This window comes from Sciurus vulgaris (assembly GCF_902686455.1).
Source record: "Sciurus vulgaris genome assembly, chromosome: 19".
NCBI lineage: Eukaryota > Metazoa > Chordata > Mammalia > Rodentia > Sciuridae > Sciurus > Sciurus vulgaris.
Genome location: NC_136480.1, coordinates 15539554 through 15561158, shown reverse-complemented (window position 1 = coordinate 15561158; position 21605 = coordinate 15539554). Strand labels below are relative to the sequence as shown.

Genomic DNA, 21605 nt, shown 5'->3' with positions numbered 1-21605 from the left:
GCAAAACGTAACAGAAGCAGAAACACAAAGAGCCACACGTGAAAGGGATTTCCCCAAGAAAACACGAGAAAATTCCAGGCTGCGTCTCCTGTTGCGTTTCCCGTCAAGCGCAAGAAAACAGGGATTCTGTGAAACGAAGATGCTCACGGAAGCTGCTTCCAAGACAGATGGAGGTTTGCAGGGAGCTGGAGAGATTCGAAATGAAAGAATTAAAATCTGCAACGCAGACTCCGTAAAAAAGGCAAATGAGCATTGTAGAAAATTCAATTAGCGATAAGCATGACTAGCTAGATAAGGCTTTATAAAGAATGCAGAGTGGAGGGTAGTGATCAGGAAGCTTCGTGAACATGGCAATTAGGGAATAGATTTCCAACTCACATGTAATGGATGTAATCAATAAAGGGACACACTGTGCACACACGCTGTCCTGTTGTTAGTACCACAATACTCCAATCTGTTTCGGTTCATGGACTTTTAAACAGTCAGAGCCTGGTGTGCTGGCTCCTCTTTCATAGAAAACGTTATTATAGCTCTTATTTTAATAATTGGAGAAAATAAGGATGGAGGTAAAAATAATAATGGGGTATGTATCTTCTGAGTTGTCGGAGATGCTAAAATCAAACAGGTTGCAATCTGTTTAACCAGAGACCAAAATTAAAAAGGAGGGAAAAAAAAAAAGCATAAATGAAAATATGACATATGTAACAGTCTGTGGGTTATGACAGAATATGAAGCAACTTAACTTCCATGTCAAACATAAGGACCTTGGATACCATTAAAATCTGTGTAATTGAGCCAAAATATGAAAGCATCAAATATCTGTTCTAACAAAACACATCTTTTTTTTTTAATTTAAGTTCATTTTATTTATTTTTTAATTCTTTATTAGTTAATTTTTTTACAGACTGCATTTTGATTCATTGTACACAAATGGGGTACATCATTTCCTTTCTTTGGTTGTGCACGATGCATTCATACCATTCATGTAATCATACCTGTACATGGGGTAATGATGTCTGTCTCAGTCCACCATTTTTCATAACCTCTCCCTCTCATTTCATTCCACATAATCTAATGTTCCTCCATTCTTCTCTCACTCTTCATCCCCAACCCCATTATATATCATTCTCCACTTATCAGGGAAAACATTTGGTCTTTGGTGTTTTGGGATTGATGTTGGTGTGGATGGGGAAAAAGGCACACTTTTACATTGCTGGTGGAGTTGCAAATTGGTGCAGCCACTCTGGAAAGCAGTGTGGAGATTCCTCAGAAAACTTGGAATGGACCCACCTTTCGACCCAGTTATCCCACTCCTCGGTTTATACCCAAAGGACTTAAAATCAGCACACCACAGTAACACAACCACATCAATGTTTATAGTAGCTCAGTTCACAATAGCTAGATTGTGGAACCAACCTAGATGCCCTTCGACAGATGAATGGATAAAGAAACTGTGGTATATATACACAATGGAATATTATTCAGTCATAAAGAACAATAATATGACATTTGCAAATAAATGGATGGAATTGGAGAATATCATGCTAAGTGAAATAAGCCAATCCCCAAAAACCAAAGGCCAAACATTTTAAAATATTGTTTTAGTTGTATGTGGATACAATATCTTTATTTATTTAATTTTATGTGGTGCCAAGGATCCAACCTGCATGCCAGGCAAGCACTCTACCACGGAGCTACAGCCCCAGCCCCAAAACAGATTTTTTTTGGGGGGTGCTGGGGATCGAACCCAGGACCTTGTGCTTGCAAGGCAAGCACTCTACCAACTGAGCTATCTCCCCAGCCCCCAGATTTTTTTTTTTTAAAAGATAGTAGAATGATGAGTTTCAGATGAAGCATTATTCAGGTAAAAATCATTAAATCATGAGAGGGCAATTTTTTATTAAAATACCCCAAACACAAAGAAGACATTATGTTATTTTAAATACCATAAAACAGGGTCAAATAAATAACACCAAAGTTTTAGAAATACAGTAATGCATATTAGTTCTTGGTTAGTCAAGTAAATGAACATAAGGATAAGAATTAGAGTAGTCTTATAAGATTGACTTTTTAAAGGTAAACGTGTGTGTGTGTGTGTGTGTGTGTGTGTGTTTTAAATGCTCGTGTATGTGGGTGGGGTGGGGAGGAGGTGCTGGGGATTGAACCAGGGCATCGCGCATGCTGGTTGAAAGCTGTCCCACTGTACCATTTATGTACTTTACTGTCAAGTGGTTCTGTGATTCGTATGTCCGTTGGTTACACCTTAAACCCTAAATAGGAACATATGAAAAGTGTACCCCAAAGAAAATTATTAACCTTAAATTTATCATTAAGGAATGCTGGGCATCTGAATCCATAACTTAGGGCTTCACTTCATAAAGTTAAAAAGGAACACAATACAAACCAAAGGAAGATGGAAGACAAAAAAATGAGAAAAGCCCCAATAATTAAGTTAGAAAATAGAAAACAGCACACACAAGACATTCAAGAGGCGGTTTGAGACAGAAAGCAAAATATATATATTTTAGGTAATTCTCTCCAAACCTAATCCAGAACCCAAGAGAAATACAAATGCACCAAATTGGAAGTGAAAAAGAGCTTACGATTTTGCATAAATGACTTAAAATCTTAAGAGAAAACTACAGAGAACTCTATGATCATTTGAACATCTGGATGAAGTGAATGATCTACTGAGAATATACAAATAACAAAATTGAACCTAGAAAATACAGAAAGCCTGAATAGACCAGTTGCCATGAAAGTTGTCAAGAATTACTTTCTCCCGGGGCTGAGGATGTGGCTCAGAGCTGTTGCCTGGGACTTATGAGGTCATGAGTTCAAACCTCAGGCTGAAATGCAAAAGACCTCAAGAATTACTGTCTCTAAATGTTCTGATACACATTTTATAAGAAATCTCTCTATAAGTGAAGGTAATTCACTTACCAAATAATTTGTGTTAGAGCAAAGATTTAACAGGAAAAGACAAAGGTTTATCTTATGAAGTGAAAACACTCCTGGTACAAGAACCCAACCAAGCTGAACGTGGTGCTGCACGCCTGGAATCCAAGTGACTTGGGAGGCTGAGACAGGAGGATCACCAGTTCAAGGCCAGCCTCAGCAACTTAGTGAGGCCCTAAGTGATGTAGCAAGTCTCTGTCTCAAAATAAAATACATTAAAAGGACTGGGGATATGGATTCGTGGTAAAGTATTCCTGGGTTCAATCCTGGGTACAAAAAAATTAGAAAATTAAAAAATAACCTGACAAAGGAGGCAAAAGAGGCAGGATCTTACTTTATGCGTGTTTGTAACACAAGGTGGACAGTATATGTCCAGGAGTGTTTTAAGTGCTTTGACGTGTATTAACTTCTTTAGCCCTTAGAACATAGATGTCATATCCATTTTATAGATGAGAAAAGAAAAAAAAAGTAAAGTTGTTTAAATAACTACGATGCTTCTTAGCATTTCATGCACACCCACTTTAGACTACGTACAGAAAATGGGATACAGTTTAAAAGTACAGCAACTCTGTAGAAGCCAAAGAGAGAGTATGTATTAAACCCTACCTATATTTCAGAATAAAAATGTAAAAACAAAAACGAAAATAAAAAGTCATTATTTTTACATAAGGAAAAGTTTAAAAAATACTTAAATATAAATGATAGCCAGCACCATACTTAGTAGGAGGCATATAGATGAATAAGAATAAAACAATGAGGGCTGGGGAGATAGCTCAGCTGGTAGAGTGCTTGCCTTGCAAGCACAAGGCCGTGAGTTCAATCACCAGTACCGCAAAAAAAAAAAAAAAAAAATGTTAATGGTTATTGAAACTAGATGATGATACATGAGGTCTCATTATACCAGGATGTCTTCTTTTGTTTGTATAGATGTCAGATGTTTATTGGTATATGTTTTGATTTCCAACATTCCTTCATAATGAATTTAAGGTCTTTAATTTACCTCAGGAATAACTTTTTATAAATTCATGTTTGGCTAACATAAATTTCTACACCAAAAAAAAATTTTGTTTTAAAGAATATGATTGGACTTACTGATCTTCAAAGTTGCCACCAGGACAAATTGTACCTGGTCCCCTCCCGCCCCCCCCAAAAAAAAATGAAAGGAAGGAAAGAAGGAAAGAGGGAAAGAGAGCATCATTTTTATTCCATCCTGTGTAGGAAGGAGATATTTATGGTGTGTAGAAGTTTCCGCAGTGCCTGGACACCTTGGTCTCCTGCCAATCATATAGCTCTTCTCTTTTATTTTTTTTCCCTTTAAAAATCACTCTGGCTGCTCAAGTCCAAATAGATGTCCTTGCTACTTTGCCTTGAGAGATGGGTATCGCCGGAAATGCCAGGCTTGGCAGTAATCCGCTTTGCTTCTGCCTGGGGCCTTTCTGAGTCTCCAGTGGCAGCCCTTGCTGTATTCCTGGGGCAAGGGTGCAGTGGTGTGCATTAAATCCGCTCTCAGCAATGCTCAGACAACTTGACTTTCTGCAGGGAATGAAAAAAAAAAAAAAAAACAGACCTGGAAACACCCCCATTCCCGAAGAGCACCGCAGCCTAGTTAAGAGACTTGCTTCAGGGGAGTGCATTATGCTAAGAGGACCAGTTCATTTTCAGGTTAGAAAACTTTCAATTCAACCTGGCATTGCTTCTCTTTTCATTTCCATACTTATCTCGATGGGGGAAATGGGGTGCTTGCCACTGAAAACCAACCACTGAAATAAAATAGAGGGCATGGGGTAATTGGGGTCCTCTGCCTACAACTGGCTGTGGTCTGAAGTTGCCATGCTGTCATTGATAGCAGATACCCTATCAAACTTGCTCCATACTGGTCGATCTTTTATTTTCAACAAAATCCCAGGTATCCAGCAGCAATCTTTAACAAGAAGGGAGAAAAGTACAATTGACATAAGCGATCTTGTCATGAACTGGCACTCCAGACGGCTCATAACGCATTAAGATCAAGTCTGAATCGCATGCAGAGGCTCGGGCCTAACCATGCTCAAGGAAGGCGCAGAATGCTGTTCCCTCGGTTTTCCGATCATGAGCACCTTCGTTCAGGAAGCCCCTCCACCGTTAAGTATTGCAGGAGACCGTTCCAGTTTGAATATCAGAGTAGATCCATTAAGCTTAAAATATAGACCCTTTCATGTGGTCCCACTCAAATTTTCAAAATGACAGTGAATGAGCCCATTATGATAGACCCGGGGAAGACTCAAGTGAATCCTCACTGATCCTAGCTTTAAAAACTCTGGTCTTTGCTGTGCATAAGTGTCGTTAGTTAAGCAGTAAGTCAAAGGGCCCTGCTGGTCACCCTTGCCCAATAGTCTCCAATGTTCCTGTTCCAGCAGAAGCAAAAAAAAAAAAAAAAAAAAAAAAAAAAAATTGCAGGATAAGTAGGTTGAAGAATCAAGTATCTTTTTAAAAATGACACACAATAAAGTTTTAAGAGTTTCTATTGACAGGCTGCAAGAATCTAGCTGCCTTTCAGACTCTGTATGTCTTGTTAAAAAAAATTTAAAAATTAAGGCGTATTCTGGGTGTTGACCCTGGGATGTGTAATTTATGCATGGCTCTGGTAAGCTGTTACCTCTTAATCACCCAGGAGCCCCAGATCTGGAAGCAGACTAATGATCCCCTGCTGACTCTCTGCGCTGCTTGTAGTTCTGCCTACCACACATCTGTCAGCCCGCTTCCCAAGGGGACCGTATGAAGTCACACAGTCTGACATGCCTACCTTAACGACGCGATGACTTTCCCCATTAATAATGGACTGTCCCGCCGTAAGCTCGGAATTTCCTCCCCAACACCAAGTGCTTTTCCTTTTATGTGCCACGAGGCCTGTCATCAGAGAGACAGTCAGAGAAAAGACATCTGGCATCTGTAACTCACAGGGGGTTCATAAAAACTAAAGCAGGTAGATTGTTCTCGCAAAAGAAGTTCCTGGAAATAACTGAGGGATGAATGTCCTCCTGATGGACTCTTTCCCCTCAAGGGACAACAACATGTAAACAGTTTTTTAAAAAGTCCACACACACACACACACACACACACACACACGGATACACACATCCTAAATTTCTACTTAGGAGATGTATTGCTAATCGTTCTGCTGAATTCTCGGAGAAAGAGCACAGTTATTTTGAAAACATCATTTCTTTCTGAATCTGCTGAGGACTTGTCCTAAGATCTGACAGCTAACTGGGTGTTAAGATCTGTTTTCCAGTTTCTCATTTTAAAAAAGTCTCAGAAGTAGATCAAAAATTCTTTCAAGATTCAGGCTGAAAGTTAGTGAATGTATTATAGACACAGATAAAAACAGAGATGGGGTGGGGTGAGGCTGGAAAAAAATATTATAAGCCCACCGGGACCATTCAGCTTATTTTTACTTTGATCCAGAAGGAAAGGGAGAGAGAGGGAGAGAGGAAGGGAGAGGAAGGAGGAGAGGGAGGAGAGGAGGGAGGAAGGAAGGGAGGGAGGGAGGAAGGAGGGCAGGCGATCAAATCAGGAATAGGTAGACTGGGTAGGTGAATGATCTTTTTTTAATCTCCAGAGCTCATAAATACTGGGAGATTCATTGTTTCTCTTGGCAGATGGCTTGTGAATTTACTTGGAGAAATAACTTTCCCTATTCACAACCTAGAATAGGCTCTAAATTTTTCAGGGACCACTCTGCAATCAAATTGAAGTTAAGACAGATGAGACAACAGAAGATCAAGAAGAACGTGGAGAACTACTGAGCATAAATTTCATCAAAAAGGAAGGCAGCCCCTGGTTACCCCAGTGCTGGGTGGGGTGGTGAGGTGGTGCTTAGCTCAATGAGACATCAGACTGACGTGATGACTGGGTTCACACTTGGCACGTGACTTACCAGAGAACCAGGAAGAACCTGCCAGTGGCTTCTTCTGTGGGCGCCCCTGGAGAAGTTCCATCCGCAATATGGGGACGTTTGACTTTTAAGAAGCATTGTGTTTTCCCACGTGTCATCTCAGGAGCAAAGAATTCAAACTCATGTCACTCAGTGCAGAGACTCCTGACTTGGAGGGGGCGTGTCTTCAACAGGAGCCAAGGTCTCCTGTAGCATTTCAGCTGGCATAGGTAACTTCCAATCACACGAGTCACCGCACCCAGGAGAGCCCGGTATGTCCCACCAGAGAGGCACAGTTCACCTGCAGTCCCCACCCCACCGCCCCGGCCACCCCCTGCCCCATGCAGTGTGCGCACCTGCGGTCATTTGCACCATGACCACGTTGCACGCTCACAAAGTGGCATTCCACCTCATCCGCTTCGAGGGTTACAGAGCCAGAAATTTAACCCAAGGCACATCTGCCCATAGAGAAGGAGAAGGGGTTTTAGGAGGCCATCTGCAGCTGCCCTGGGGTAAGCCCAGATCTTTGTTTTTCTTTCTTTCTTTTTCCTCCTCCTCCTCCTCCTCTTCCTTGTAGAAAAGCTTCAGATCCAGATTCTTTTTCAAGTGTTAAATCTCTGAATTTTAAAGCATGGAAAGCAGAGTACTGGACCAGAATACAGAAGACCTGAGTTCTAGAATTCTCCTAATTAGCTGAGTGACCTCCATCTGTAAAGCGAAGGCCTTGCAGGAGCTCAGCCAAGCGCTGGTCCGGGACTCTCTCGCTCTTTACTAATTGCTGAAGAAGCCTTCCCAGCTGTGGTTGCGCTCCATGCTCTCCTTGGCTTTTCTCCTTGGGTCTGCACGGCATTACCGTGGGAAACCAGAGACATAAAAACAGTCGGGGCATTTTCAGAATCGTAGATGATTGACGCCCATCACCTCATCCGGGTATTCGATTTCTGAACAAAGAAACTCAGAGGGATGCTATTAACTTTTACAGAACCTAAGACAGTGTATTTGCTTTTATTCACTTTGCCAGAGTAGCTGGGTCAAAAAGGTTACTTCTGGATGCATTTTAACTTTTAATTCAGTTTTTCACGATACTCATCTATCAATACATGCGGTAGAGGTTTCAGTGACTAACTGCTACAACCCTGATTGCAGCTGCTTCATAGTGTGACATCATTACATACTTAAATCACTCAGGTATCTGATTTTTCCACCCCTGCCATCACGCCCCACCCCCCCAAATCTAATAGAGTATAGAACTCATGTATACATGAAAGAGAATTGGGATTATTTTATTTCAGTATCCCTGCTATTATTTCATCCTCAGTGTTACAAAGATCTGGTCCATGATTCCAACTGTAAGTCAGCAATGAAGAATGAGTTCATCAGTTCCCATTCTCAGTCCAAAATCAGATCTATATTTGGCCTGTGGTCTAGGGATATGACTATTTTTTGGATTTGAAGAAATCTTGATTTTTTTGTGAGCTGGAGTCTCCCCGCTATGTATCTAAAATGTATAGTCCCTAAGAAATAGAAGGAATTAAGTTGCAAGTGCCTTGCAGATAATAGAACTGTGTCACGCTCATGGTAGGAATGAGACTCTTCCTCCATCAACCACAGTATTAGACACTGCACCAAGGAAATGTTCCACACGTGATATGGTACCAGGAACAGAATCTAATCTTTTACATGGCAGAGGTGCTGAATGTCACCTCTTACAGGATTAGCTGGGTCATATTGAAATACATGATTTTAAAACAGGAAGAGCTTTCCTTATTCAACTAAACCCAGTAAAAAGTACAGAAGTCGGCTCACTCCATCTTTTTTTTAATTCCAGAACAATTTAGGGCTGAGGCTGTAGCTCAGTGGCAAAGCACTTGCCTAGCATGCCTGAGGCACTGGGTTCGATCCTCAACACCACATAAAAATAAATAAAATAAAGGCATGCTGTCCATCTACAACTACAAAAAAAAAAAAAAAATCTAAAAGAATAGTGAAAATATTGAGCCTTTGTTCAACATTTAAAACATTTCTCCTGAGCACTGGTAAAGCCATCTTAAAGAGTGGTAGAAAGCCATTAGGTGTCGAGTTTGTAGTTTGAAAATAACATGCTTTTGAAGAGTGAGGGATTGTCTTGGGGTGGGATTTATGCCAAGGAACCAGGAGAGTGGATGTTGGAATGTTGGAAAAATCCAAGTCAAGAGATGTTAGTGCCTTTGTCTTGAAAGTGACTCTGGTAATTGGTAATTGGTGCTCTTTCCCAGAATCCAAATGGAAGAATTTTCTGGACCCTAATTCAGGTCAGCCTTGTCCACTTGTGCTATAGATTCCATCTCCCGTCACCCAACCAAAGACTTTTCTCTATAGACTTTTCTCCAAAGACTTTCTTGAACTGGCTCACTTCCTTCCTACCACATCACTTCCATTGACATTTAAACATGCATGAACATCCCCATCTTAAATAAATAAGTAACCAATCCCACCCCTGACACCAAAACAAATCAGTAAGGAACTCCTTTGATTCCATTACTTAATGTCTATGGTCTTCTTTGCATCAAAATTGTACCTGTCATCTTTACTCCTCTTGAATTGACCCTTGAATCCAGTCCTTTAGGACTTTTACCCAGAATTGCTCAAAAGCAATTCCCATGGTACATTCTCGCTTCTCATCCTATCAGCCCACGGGCAGCATTCAAGACAGTTGATTTGTCTGAACTTCTTGAAATACTTTCTTCCCTTGGCTTTAAGGCTACAACTAGCTTGGTGCCACCATTAGCTCATTGGTGTTCCATTTCAGTCTCCTTTGCTGGCTTCTTCGCATGTCCCTCTTATCAAACCATCTTCTCAAAGTAAATTATAAATGCCCTCCGGCTCAAGATTGAGACTTTTCATCTCTATCTGTGCTGACTTCCTGGTGATTTCATCCATCCCTTGGTTATAAAGACTATTTTTGTATTGGTATTTCTTAAAAGTCCTCTCTCACCTCTCTGTTGCTTAAATCCTCGACTCGTATAGCCCTAGTCCCTGATCTTCGTCTCACTTGGTTGTCTACTAGACTTCTCAATGATAACGTGACCAAACCTGAGCTTTAGGTCTTCTTAAATCTGATCCTCCACTAGGTTTCCCAGTTGTATCAAAGGGCAGCTCCATTCATCTAATGGCCGAAGACTGAAACTATGAAGAGAGTCTTTAATGTCTTTCTTTCTCTTATACCACCATCCTACTGGTTAGCAAATCTTGACTAATGTCCCTCCAAAATGTACCCTGCGTCTGGCGTCTTCTCTCCCTTCCACCTCTTTAACCCCAGTCAAGGACCTGAGCATGTGCGTCTTGGATCATCGCAACAGCTTTCTAAACTAGTAACCCTGCTCTGTCCCTGCCCCTTTCCAGTTCTTTGCACTTTTAAGTGCAAATCAGCTCATAATTCTCTCTTGCTGAAAACCCTTGAAAAGACTTCACTTCTCACGTAGACAAACATCTAAACTCCTTTCCTTGACCAATAGTCTCCATGATCTGGTCCCTGACTACATAGTCTCACTCCCCCATCATTCTGTTCCAGCCATGTACTGTTTCTGAAAGACTCTAAAAACCCATCTCCACCAGCAGTGTGTCTTCCTCTAGGACACCTGCCCCAACACCCTATGGCGTGCAGCCTTCTTTCCTTCCAGATCTCTGCTCATTCTCACCTCTTCCCTGATATTTCTAAAACAGTACTTGGCATTCTCCATCTTTTGATGTCTTTGTTTTCTCAATAGGATTTAGCACCACATGACAGAATGTTGCTTTTTGAGAATTGTATTTATTAGCAGACTGAGGAATTTCATGGTTGAACTTTAAAACATTTTATATTGAAGTCGCCATGGATGTATTTGGCAGAAGAACTCAGAAGTAGAATAAATATGGAATATACACCCCAGACTTGCAGGGGGGTGCTTCTAGATTTGCTTCCTGAGCCTTTAGCATTGTGTGTTTATTCTACTATTCAACCTAAGATGCATCTGTGGAAAAGGCTGCAGTGTAGTTTTACATGGACTGGGCCATTGTCTGTATGATTTAATTAAGGGAAACCTAAAAAATTATTTTCTTCCTCTTGTCTACCTGATCTGCCATTATACCTGCAAAATCTCACCATTAGTCTCCCCTAATGAAACTAACTACGATTAGAAGTTAACTAGCAATGCCTCCATTGGAAGCCTGTGCAGAGATTTTCACTTAAAATTACATGGTCTAATGAACAAGATTCTGTTGAGGGGGCAATAAAGAGAATGTAGTGGCTTTTAAAGAACTGTAGGGACTCTCTCAACCCACCTCCCCTTAATTAACATTCTGGATAAACAGAGGTGCGCCATTCCTTCTGGAACCCACAGTGACAGCTGCCGAGGTAGGTGAAGGTTCTCGACTGGCTGGCTGGCTGCTCTTAAGTCAGTCCAAACCCATCCACTTCTCACTTTTGAGTTGTATGCTGCCAAGAATTTTTTTTTTTTAAATTCCAAAGTGCATTTATGCAAGATGTATGTATGAACATAGACTTAAAATATTACATAAACTAATGAAATAAAAATTCAGAAGGGAAGAATTGTCATTTCCATAGAAAACTTGTGAAACCCTTTGGAGAAGATTCAAGAAAAGTTAATAAGAAAGGAAGGAAAGGAGGAACAAAGGAAGGGAGTGAGGGAGGGTGGGAGGAAGAAAGAGAGGAACAAAGGAAGGAAGTGAGGGAGGGAGGAGCAAAGGAAGGAAGTGAGGGAAGGTAGGAGGGAGGGAGGAGCAAAGGAAGGAAGTGAGGGAAGGTGGGAGGGAGGGAGGAGCAAAGGAAGGAAGTGAGGGAATGAGAGAGGGAGGAGCAAAGGAAGGAAGTGAGGGAATGAGAGAGGAGCAAAGGAAGGAAGGGAAGGGAGAAAGAGCAGAAGGAGGAAAGGAAGGGAAGGAGGAGAAATGGAGGGAGAGAGGGGGGAGAATAACGGGCAGGACAAGTACCAGAGTGTATTTTCAAACAAAACAGTTATAAATCAGATCCTGGAATGATCCTGCACTCATCTTTTTACAAGTTATTTTCTAACAAAAGTCAAACTGTAAATGAGAGTCAGCGATGTGTGACGAATGTGATGGATGTAGTTTCTGTGAAGGTAACACCCCAGCCAACAGTCAGATGACAAAACAGATAAATGATAAGGGACACAGTGACCTTACATGCAAATGCTGAGAAACAGTAAAGGAATAAGTGATTTTATTAATAAGTAATATAAATAAATCATGTATAAATATGTCAAATCTGTGATTTAGATCAATTGGTGTAGTTCCATCAAATGTTTAAGATGTAAATATGACTTTTTTAGTAGCTTCCCCCTTCTACCAACTTTTTCAAGTTACCAACCAACTCCAGGTGCCAAGAATGTGGGATGAGAGGCTTTTTACATCATTTGAAATCAGCTTTTGAAGGATGGACTTGCAGTGCCATTACAGGCATGTTGGGAAAAACCAGGGAGGTAAAATGCTCAGAAAAATCCTGAGAGAAATGTGCAATCACTGTCCTCATTGTGCACATGTGAGGCTCACAAAGAGAAAGTTTCTTAAAGCTGAGCTGATTTCAGAAATAAGATCTGCCTCTGTTGGCCTCAGGCTATCAACTCGATTCCATTAACACCTCTTTCGACTTCTTCTCCATGCTGAGATCTTTTATAACATGGCTTTTTCAGAATAAATTTCAATAGACTGCTGAGCTAATGATGTATAATTCCTGGTGTCTAAGTCACCATGACATTGTGATAATGGAGATTTTTTTCTGTTTTTTTTCGTTTCTGGTTATCAACTCTGATTCCTTGATGGGGTGTGTTCCTTAATTAAATAAATTTGGGACATGCTTTTGGAGATTTACAGCTAAGATTTGGAGAAACCCTGTAGTAAATACATCTACCCCAATTTTTTCATCCCGTTATCTCCCTAATAAGGTCCGTGTGGTGTTTTGAGGTAATGTCTCTCTTTTAGTCAGCTCTTTCCCTGCTGTAACTAAAAGCATCTGACCAGCATAATTATAGAGGAAGAAAGGTTTATTTGAGGGCTCATGGTTTCAGAGGTCTTAGTCCATAGAAGGTCAGCTTCATTCCTTGGGACTTGAGGTGAAGCTGGACATCATGGCGGAAGAGAACAGCAGAGGGAAGCAGCTCACATGATCAGGAAGCAGAGAGAGAGAGAGAGGAGAGAGAGAGAGAGACTCCACTTTCCAGATACAAAGCCACGCCCCATTCCCACTTCCTCCAGCCACACCTACCACTTCAGTTAATCCCATCAGGGATGAATTCACTGATTGGGTTAAGACTCTCTCAACCCAATAATTTCTCCTCTGAACCTTCCTGCATGGTCTCACCTGTGAGCTTTTGGGGGACACCTCACATTCAATAAAGACCATAACAGTCTCTTTATGTCCATGATGCTCTGCAAAGGCTCCTCTCTACTCTGTGAACTGATGCCCTTTCTTAAGTCTGTCTTGGTTCTTAGAGACAACTGGTTGACCATCATTCTCTGGTCCAAATCTTCTTATTTGTACCTTTGATTTTCTCAGGTCTGTGTCGTACTCAGAAGAGAAGAAGCAAATGACACCAAGAAAAAAAGTAGGACACTTTCTTGTATTGGCTAATCTGGTGACCCCAGCACCCATCTGCTTAGAGTTTAGGAACTGAAACATTCAATCCTTCCCAAGCAGAGAGGAAACTAGGCACCTAGATCAGCCCTTGCCTGCCAGGTCTTGGTTAAGAAGCTTATAAGAGCACAAAGATTCAGGCTCCTGCCTCGCAGAACATGCTCATCCAGGGTGAGGCACCAGCAGAGGAGGTCAGCTAATGGTGTCCACCCAGCAAGTAGTGACCTGCAGGGCTGCGGCAATACTCAAATCTTGTTGTCCATTGTAGTTACAGTTGACATGTCAGGTGGTGATGGCTTTGGTTTTTGAAGCTGGCTGTAAAAGCCTGTGTGCAGACCTCAGTCCTGCCTTCTGCCCCCACATGCCCTCTTTGACAGGGCACCCCAGGCCATTTGTGGTTTACAGCCATTTGTGTCTGTCCTGTGCACATTCGTGGGATACGAGCATCTGGCTGATGTTTCTATCGGGTAAACTGTAAGGTATAAAGCCCCCTTTCTCTCCCGTTCCAGGAATTTCCGGCTTACGCGGCCATAATCTTCCTGCCTCCCACGTTACGTTCTAACATGTCATTGGTCCATCAGTCAGTCTGTAAGAATTCTCTTCCTCCATTGGTTCCTCCCAGCCCGTGAAATTCCAATATCTGAGAGAAACCATGCATAAAATAAAGTCCCTTGTGTGAGCCCTCGTGTCTGCAGAGCATTTTTCTGGGAGCTATCGACGAGCCACAACTGCCCCTAACATAAACATTGAATGCTGTGCTCAGAGCTCTTATTGAAAAAGACCTTCTCTCCATCCCCACCTTTGTCCCCTCCTGTCTCTGCCATCGCCCATCAGAAGATCTTGCTCAGCTCCAGAGATACCCTTAGGGAATGCCAACAGCTTGACTTTCCCGTCCCAAGGCTCCTACCTTTTTAACCATAAAGACTCAGAGAGTTCAAGTGACCTGGCCAAGACTGCACAGCTGTGTGCCACCATGGGCAGGGGTGGCTCTGAATCTAAGATCCTACTCTGGGCTTTGAGATGACATGATATGCACTTAGAATGAGGCTGGGAGAAGTCTGAATAAGAAGTCAGGGATCTAGTACGGCAGGAGCAGGACTTCTGGAGGGGGGCACTGATTTCCTTTTAAACAGAATTAAGAAGGTAGAGTTGGGGAACACCCTTTCTCAAGTCTCCATGGTGTTGCCTGCTGCATGCTGGATCACGGAACAATACTCTTCAATACGGTGTCTGTTATCTAATCCTTCCGTTCCTCAGGAGCCATTGAGTTGCCACTGCCGGAATCCGGTCCTGATGAGCTTTCATAATAATGGGAATTTATTGGCATAAAACTCCCATTAGATACAACTAGATTTTAGTTCTCAAGGGACAGTGTCAAAACCGTCTGTCTGTCTGTCTCTGGGCTTTGCATTCCTTTCAAGCTGCCTCTCGCTGCCTGATCACCCAGCAGAAGGAGAATTGCCTCATTCCCAGAAATTTTGGCAAAACCTTCACGGTTGTCTTTCCTGTGTCAATTTGAGTCAGGTGTGCCCATCCTTAAACCAGCTCTGGTAAAGGAAGGACACAGGCGTGATGCTGGAGAAAATGGCTGTTTGGCTAAAAGAGGACATGGGTCCATTCCTTGAACCAGAGTGGAGACCAGCCCCACTCCTGACGTGGAAGAGAAATGTTCCCTGTAGCAAAATTGGGACGAGGTCACCAGGTTTGTGGTAGGAATGGGAGTTGGAAAGTGATGCCCACTTATCATCGTCTTGTAAGGTACTGTAAGGCCCCCAAAATGGAAACCCCAACTCTGTCCCATGGATGGACGGCAACCCCAATCAACCGCAGGAGGCGTCACTTGATGCAAACCGCAAGAGGTGTTTATTCCAGCGCGCTGGGACCCAACTCGAGGAGTCGAGTCCCTAGCAGAAAATCTTGTAGGTTTATAAAGGCAGAGACCACACATCGGGAGGGGTCGCACATGAAAGGGAAAAGGGGGACAAAGCTGCCTGGAAATTTCAAAGGGGGTCTGGGTTTGCTGATAACATACAACATGTTTCACAATGTTTTACAACAGGGCGTAGATTCTGGTCAATAGTTTCTGGTAATCCTACTGTTTGAGCACTATCTAGCTATCTGGCTCAATTTACTCTTTTATTCTCTGTTTGGGGCTGTTTCCTGGAACAGCTTTAAGGGCTTCGTTCCCATTACTGGGAAGGAAACCTTAGGGAGTTGAGATAAAACAGACAGCTTAAAAAAATGTCCATTCTTTCAGTACCACTGAAGTCTTGGATTCCATCCCCAAAGACTTATTCCAAGATGGAAGAAGACATGTCTACCATGAATCTCACCAATCACCATCCTGGATTCAGGAGCAGATTCAGGAACCTGGTCTTGCTGTGTCCCTAGGTCCTAAAGAACACCCAGCCCACAAGAGGCACACACTATTTGCTGAATGGATGATTCAAAATTAGAAATAACGGATGCGGAGTTTCAGTGTGGGATTATTAAAAAACTTCTGGAGATGCAAAATGTCAGTGGTCACACAGCCTTGTGAATTCATTCAAAATCACAAGACCATGCTCTTCAAAATGGTTGACGTGGTGATTTTTACGTATATTTTTGGCTCAATAGTTTTTAAACGTAAGAAAGACCTTAGGCATCAGGAAAGACAAGCTCTTGGTAGATTGGGGGAGCCTCTTGCTTTCCATTTAAGTTTTTCAGTCTGTCACTGGACCTGAGGAACTTAGCAGTCACCCACGGGAGCGTTGGAGAAGCCCTGGACCACCACAGTGGAGCTGGGACATTAGCTGCCCGTTTTATATATGATCAAGTGACCCAAAATGGTGGAGTGATAGAAGTCAGGACTTAGGTTATGAACACATATTACAGAAGAAAGCAGTGCAGCTAAGTTCTCTGCAAACCCCCTTCTCCAGGCCAGCAAATGCTCATCGCAGGCCAGCTTATTGCCCCAAAGAAATAAGAGATTCAGGATTGCCTGGTCTTACGGTTTCTCATGAGAAGCCATCCATGCAGGATTTTATATAAGATCTTTCTATGTTGTGAATGTGAGTTATCACTTTTCAAAAATTAATACATTTGCATGGGAAACAGAATGGAGTTATTTTGAAGATCTGGCCCATGAGCCAACAATTTGAAATATCCATGGAAAAATGCTACCATGTCATTCCATTTATTTTCAGTTTCTCCGTAAGAGGAGACTAGTGTTCATTGGCACGTTATAGCTTTTTACACAGGTGGTTAGGACAGGTATCCTGATTCCCATTTTGCCCTGGTAACCACCGAGGTTTGAAGTCAAGAGCCCTGAACTTGCACCTAGATCGTGTGACTGTGCTCGGTACGAGCCCAGGGTACCCTATGCCCCTGTAATCCCAAGCTCGGTCCTTGTCCCCGATGCCAATTCAATAATGAGGACGCAGTTTTGAGAAAAAGGAAAAAGAAGGCTTATTGCTTTGCTAGCAAAGGAGAAGCACAGGGGACTCCTGTCCCAGAGGCTGTGATTCTGCCCATCAGCAGGAACAGGAGGATTGTAAAGCTATTCAAAGACCATGTTCCAGGTGTGCCCTGACAGGGGTCCCTGGGCCCCTGATGGTGTGTAAACATTCACTTGCTAATGTGGGACATATTCACTTCCTAGATCCTCATGCAGATTATCTGCTTCCCGTGGAGCAAAGATAGCTCAGGGTAATCTTGTTCCCCCCAAGCAGGTTAGGGAGAGGGAAAGGGAGAAGAGGAGAAGGAAAACTTGTCCCTTTTAAAAATAAACCTCAGAGCCATATTCAAAAGGTGAAGTGGACCCCTCTTACCCCCCCACAAAGTTGTTCTATGTATCATTTATGCAGACAAATTCTTCCCCCAACCTTGGAGCAAACAGTTTTGCAAGTCTTAGCAACTTCTTTTAGTCGGGTGGAAGGAAAAACCGTCACCCATGCAAAACTATAGAAACAGGTTTGTATTTTGAGCCATAATAAATATAATAACTGGGGAATTGAAATCACATATTTCCCATCTTGCCAGAGATGGACAGATTCCCCGCCCCCACCCCGGGAACCTTTAAGAATGTGTTTAAATCCCGGTGGCATGCGGGCAGAATCATGAGTGTTTACTGTTGCTGCGGCAACTGGGAATACTGGCGATCTGGAGCAGGGCAGGAGCCTGGGAGTGCAAGATAAGCTATGTCCATTATTGAACATCTGTCAAACAGCTCGCTAATTTAAAGGGACAGACGAAAAGCTTGAGATCAAAGGTGGGTAAAATGTACCTACTGACATTTAGTTCAGAACGTCAGTTTTGTCTTGTTTCCCCACTCTGACAGGAGGATAATTAACTTTTCATCTGCATAAAGGCAGTGTTTCCTGTTGGGAAGATCTGGTAGCACTTGTGATTATTATTATTATTATTATTATTATTGTTGTTATTCCTTAACCATCTTCATCTACCTCTATGGGCTGCTGCTTGGCAGTTTCTCGGCATGGATTTTTAAAGTTAGTCTCCATGTGTAGATTATTTAACCTTTTTGCATAGATGATTTAATGAAGTGTTTATGACTGTAAGCTCATGGCTCAACGTGACAGAGGCAGGAGATGGGAGCAGACCCTGGATCAGCCAGCTTTCCTTTATTCTGCAGCGAGGTCCGTCAATCAGGCACGGGAGGGCTCATTTTCTGGGTATGGAACTGGCCCCCGGGTTACAGAAGGAGTCTGGGTTTTAGAGTTTCTTTGGAGACTGTAGACGTGCAGTTTGGACAGTCAGGGACCTAGTTGTGCAGGTTAAAATTTTAACTCAGGAAGGCGGTTGTGAAAAAGTAGAGACTCCTTGTTCCCTGGGGAGGGAGGAACACTCAGATCTCCTCCCTTGCTTTTCTTTCTCTGGGATCCATGTTTCCCAGAGTTTCAGTATTTGCTGTGACTCCTTTTAGGACTAATTTGCAATGGTGCCTCCTTTTTAGGACTTGTTTGCAATGGGGGAGGTCAAAGGCCAGGGCCCAGCAGTCAGTATCCGCCCCTTTCCTTCAGGGCCCCTTGTCATTAGGAAAGGATTTACTGGGAGGTTAATGCTTGGCTGGTGTCCGCTCCCTCCTCCCGAGCCACACTGTCCCTCCATTTCTCGTGGGGAGCTGTCTTGTGGGAATATTATTTCCCATAACCCTTCAGTGACATCACACTGCATTTGGTAGAGGAATATCCGTTCTATGGAGCTCTGCGTTTTGTAGGAGCAGAGAGGTGGGAACAGGTGCCTGTCACCACCTGCATCTTCCCGCCTGGCTCCCAGGTCCCGTCCTAGCCTCTGTTGGTTTACAGAGAACAGTGGCCTCTGGTTCTTCACACCAGCGCCAACACCCGCTCTCTCTCCACCATCAGTCATCACAGATCCCTGATGGCACCTTTGCCTCTGAGTCCCAGGGCATCCCCCAAACCCCCACACAGCCCTCCGCTAGCCAATACCAACTGGGCAAAGCCTCACAGTCAAGTCCAGATCTCTGGGTCACCCTTGCCCAGGAACGATTTCTCCCCTTTGCTTGCTGGTTTACTGTTCATGAACCGTTTGCGTATTTATGGCCTCATCTGGTCATCGAGCTTATAAAGTGGGGAGAGAGAGAGAGAGAGAGAGAGTGTTATTATGTGCCGAACTTAACATTTATCATTGCCTTCTCTAATCCCCATTTCCAGAAAGTGAGAACATAGTTATGTTTAAGTTACAATTTTTACTACTTCCGTTTCTTGGCAAAATGAACATTATAGAGAGATGATCAGGTTTAATTTTCTGGCCCGGTTTTATTTGATGTGAGGTTTTAGTGAGTCACTTTTCCTCCCCGTTCCTCATACTCCTTCTCTTACCGTCTAATAGCTAGACAGTAGATATTATTACCCCCTAGAGGTGCACCAAATGCATACACCTAACTGAAAATAAGTTCAGAAAATAAAGTACCGCAGAGAGTTAGATACCGGTGTGGCTTTATTAATTTTAGATCCTGACCTCTTCTTTTTATATGAGTCGATGATTTGAAAGCGATCTTTAGGATCATTCTAAATGAACGTGTATTTCTTCCAATGATTCTATCCTTCATCTCTGCCTTGTCGATGATATTAATAAGCATTGTTTATCGAATGCTACTGTGTTCTGCACCCTGTGCTAAGTACAATGAGTGCTTTGCCTATAGTATTGCACTTGATCCTTTCAGCCACCCTGTGGAAGTGTTAAGCACTATTATGCCCATTTTGATGATGAGGAAGTTGAGTCTTAAGTAGTAAGTTAAGTTGCTTTGCATTCTCACAGTATGGCAAAGCAAGATTTCAGGACCAGGTAGTTCTAACTCCAAACACTAGGGACACAAGTTGGCCAGTTATAGTCTCCCAAGATGAAGGTGTTTATTTAAAACACAAAACAAAACATGATTTTGCTTAGATGTCAAAGAGCTTTGATCATTAAATAGCATTTTTTTTTCTTTTGAATTTTTTCTTGAAATTGACTTTTTTTTTTTCCTAGCAAAACTTTGTTTTATTGCCTTCTGGAGTTATAAGAGTCCATTGAGAAGGTACCATTTTTGAGGGTCAACTAGTATTAAAAAAAAAAAAAAAAAAGTGGTAGTCGCCAAATGGGGAATTAGCTTGCGAGTCTTTTTCCAGGGACATCCAGAGGGCACTAACAAAGAGTGATAAAAAGAGGTGATGACTTACATGGCGGAGGGAAGGTGTTAAGACTCTAAAGGGGAAAAGGAGGTGACATGGATTTCTAGTGGTCAAGATACTTTTGGCCACCAGAGCCTAGAACCTAGTCCACTTGGGAATTTTATTTGTGTGTGCATGAAGGCATTTACTGATTTACAGGGGGAAAAGCAGATTTCGTGAAGGATGAGGATGTTCCTTCCAAGTTGGCAGCCAGGACCCACCCTCTCTCCCTGCCGGTCAGCTGAGGCTTCACCTCTCACACAGCTTGGGCATCAGGCACCCTGTGCCAACAGCCTCCAGTCTTGAAATCAGTCCGGGCGGAGAGAGGCCCTTAGAACTCCCACTTGGATTTCAAAAAATCTGATATTGGCTCTCTTAAGCCACAGGATCCTTAGGAGACCAGTGGCTGACTTGGGAGATGCTGATACCGCCCTTTACTGGTGACGAGTTCTGCTCCTTCTAATGTTGAGGTTTGAACACTAGAGAAGCACACCAAGGCAAGCATATGAAGCAGGTTTTATTTAAAGTTAATAATACAGACTTCTCCTAGGAGGGAGAAGGTGGCCATGGCTGATGTTCTAAAGTCCCAAGAAGTGAGGCACCCTACATCTTTTATAGGTTCAGGTCTCTTTTGTTCTCCAGTTCTCTCCCTGCTTCTCTCTCCTTCCTGCCTAGTGACTAGGCCTGGTTTTGCATTAAGTGAGAAGGGATGGGCAGGGGGAGGGCCAAGGTGATTCAGGCAGGCAAGGGCCCAGGGGGCATTAATTAGCAGCTCCTTGCTTGCAGTCCTTGATAAAGGCAGGTAAATTTGGTAATCGATGGGCTCCGGACATTCCATTCTCCCAGGGGCTACTCCAACTTTCAGAGGCAGATGGCTTCATGGCTTCATTTCCTCGAATTGACCCGATCCCCAATTTCTATACTAACTACCTGTCCCCAATTCTGGCTTCAATGCGGTGATATGACTGGCCACCCCCTGGCTCATCCCCATCCCTGTGTCTGGCCTGTGAGGAATGAAGATCCACACCCTAAGAAGCAATCTGAAGAACAGTGTTCAGAAGGAGGAAACCAAATAAAGCCAAATCGGAGTTAACCGATCTGGTTCTGCCCCCACCGGCTCCAGGCAGACTCTAACCATTGCAATCAGTGAATATCTTTTGCTTAAAAATTCCAAATTAAAAGAAAGAAAGAAAGCCTTTTGCTTGGGAAGGACAGTTTCATATTTTATAGACCACCAGGCCAAATGCTTTTATTAACTGGCTTCCCTGGAGCATTAGCCAATAAAAGGAAGAGGTGGGAAAGTTATAATGAAAGCTGGTATTTTCTTAGCAAATTTGATTGAGGTTTAATTTTTACTCAGAATTTAATTGTCAGTCGTCTGAATTCTAGATCCCTTCTTTAATTGAAGAGGCTATAGAATTGTTTAATAATCTGT

General features: G+C 42.7%; 1 protein-coding gene across 6 annotated transcripts in view; it reads left to right on the top strand.

Annotated features, from left to right (window-relative positions):
• LOC306650301 (contactin-4) overlaps positions 1-21605 on the top strand; it is a 953963-nt gene that overhangs the window by 728645 nt on the left and 203713 nt on the right. The window contains exon 1 of one of the 6 annotated variants that reach the window (XM_079122192.1): positions 17658-17748. The exons of the other annotated variants lie outside the window; for them this stretch is intronic. The gene's annotated coding sequence lies outside the window, so the exon portion shown is untranslated. Of the gene's footprint in view, positions 1-17657; positions 17749-21605 lie in introns of those variants that run through there. 6 annotated transcript variants of the gene reach the window in all.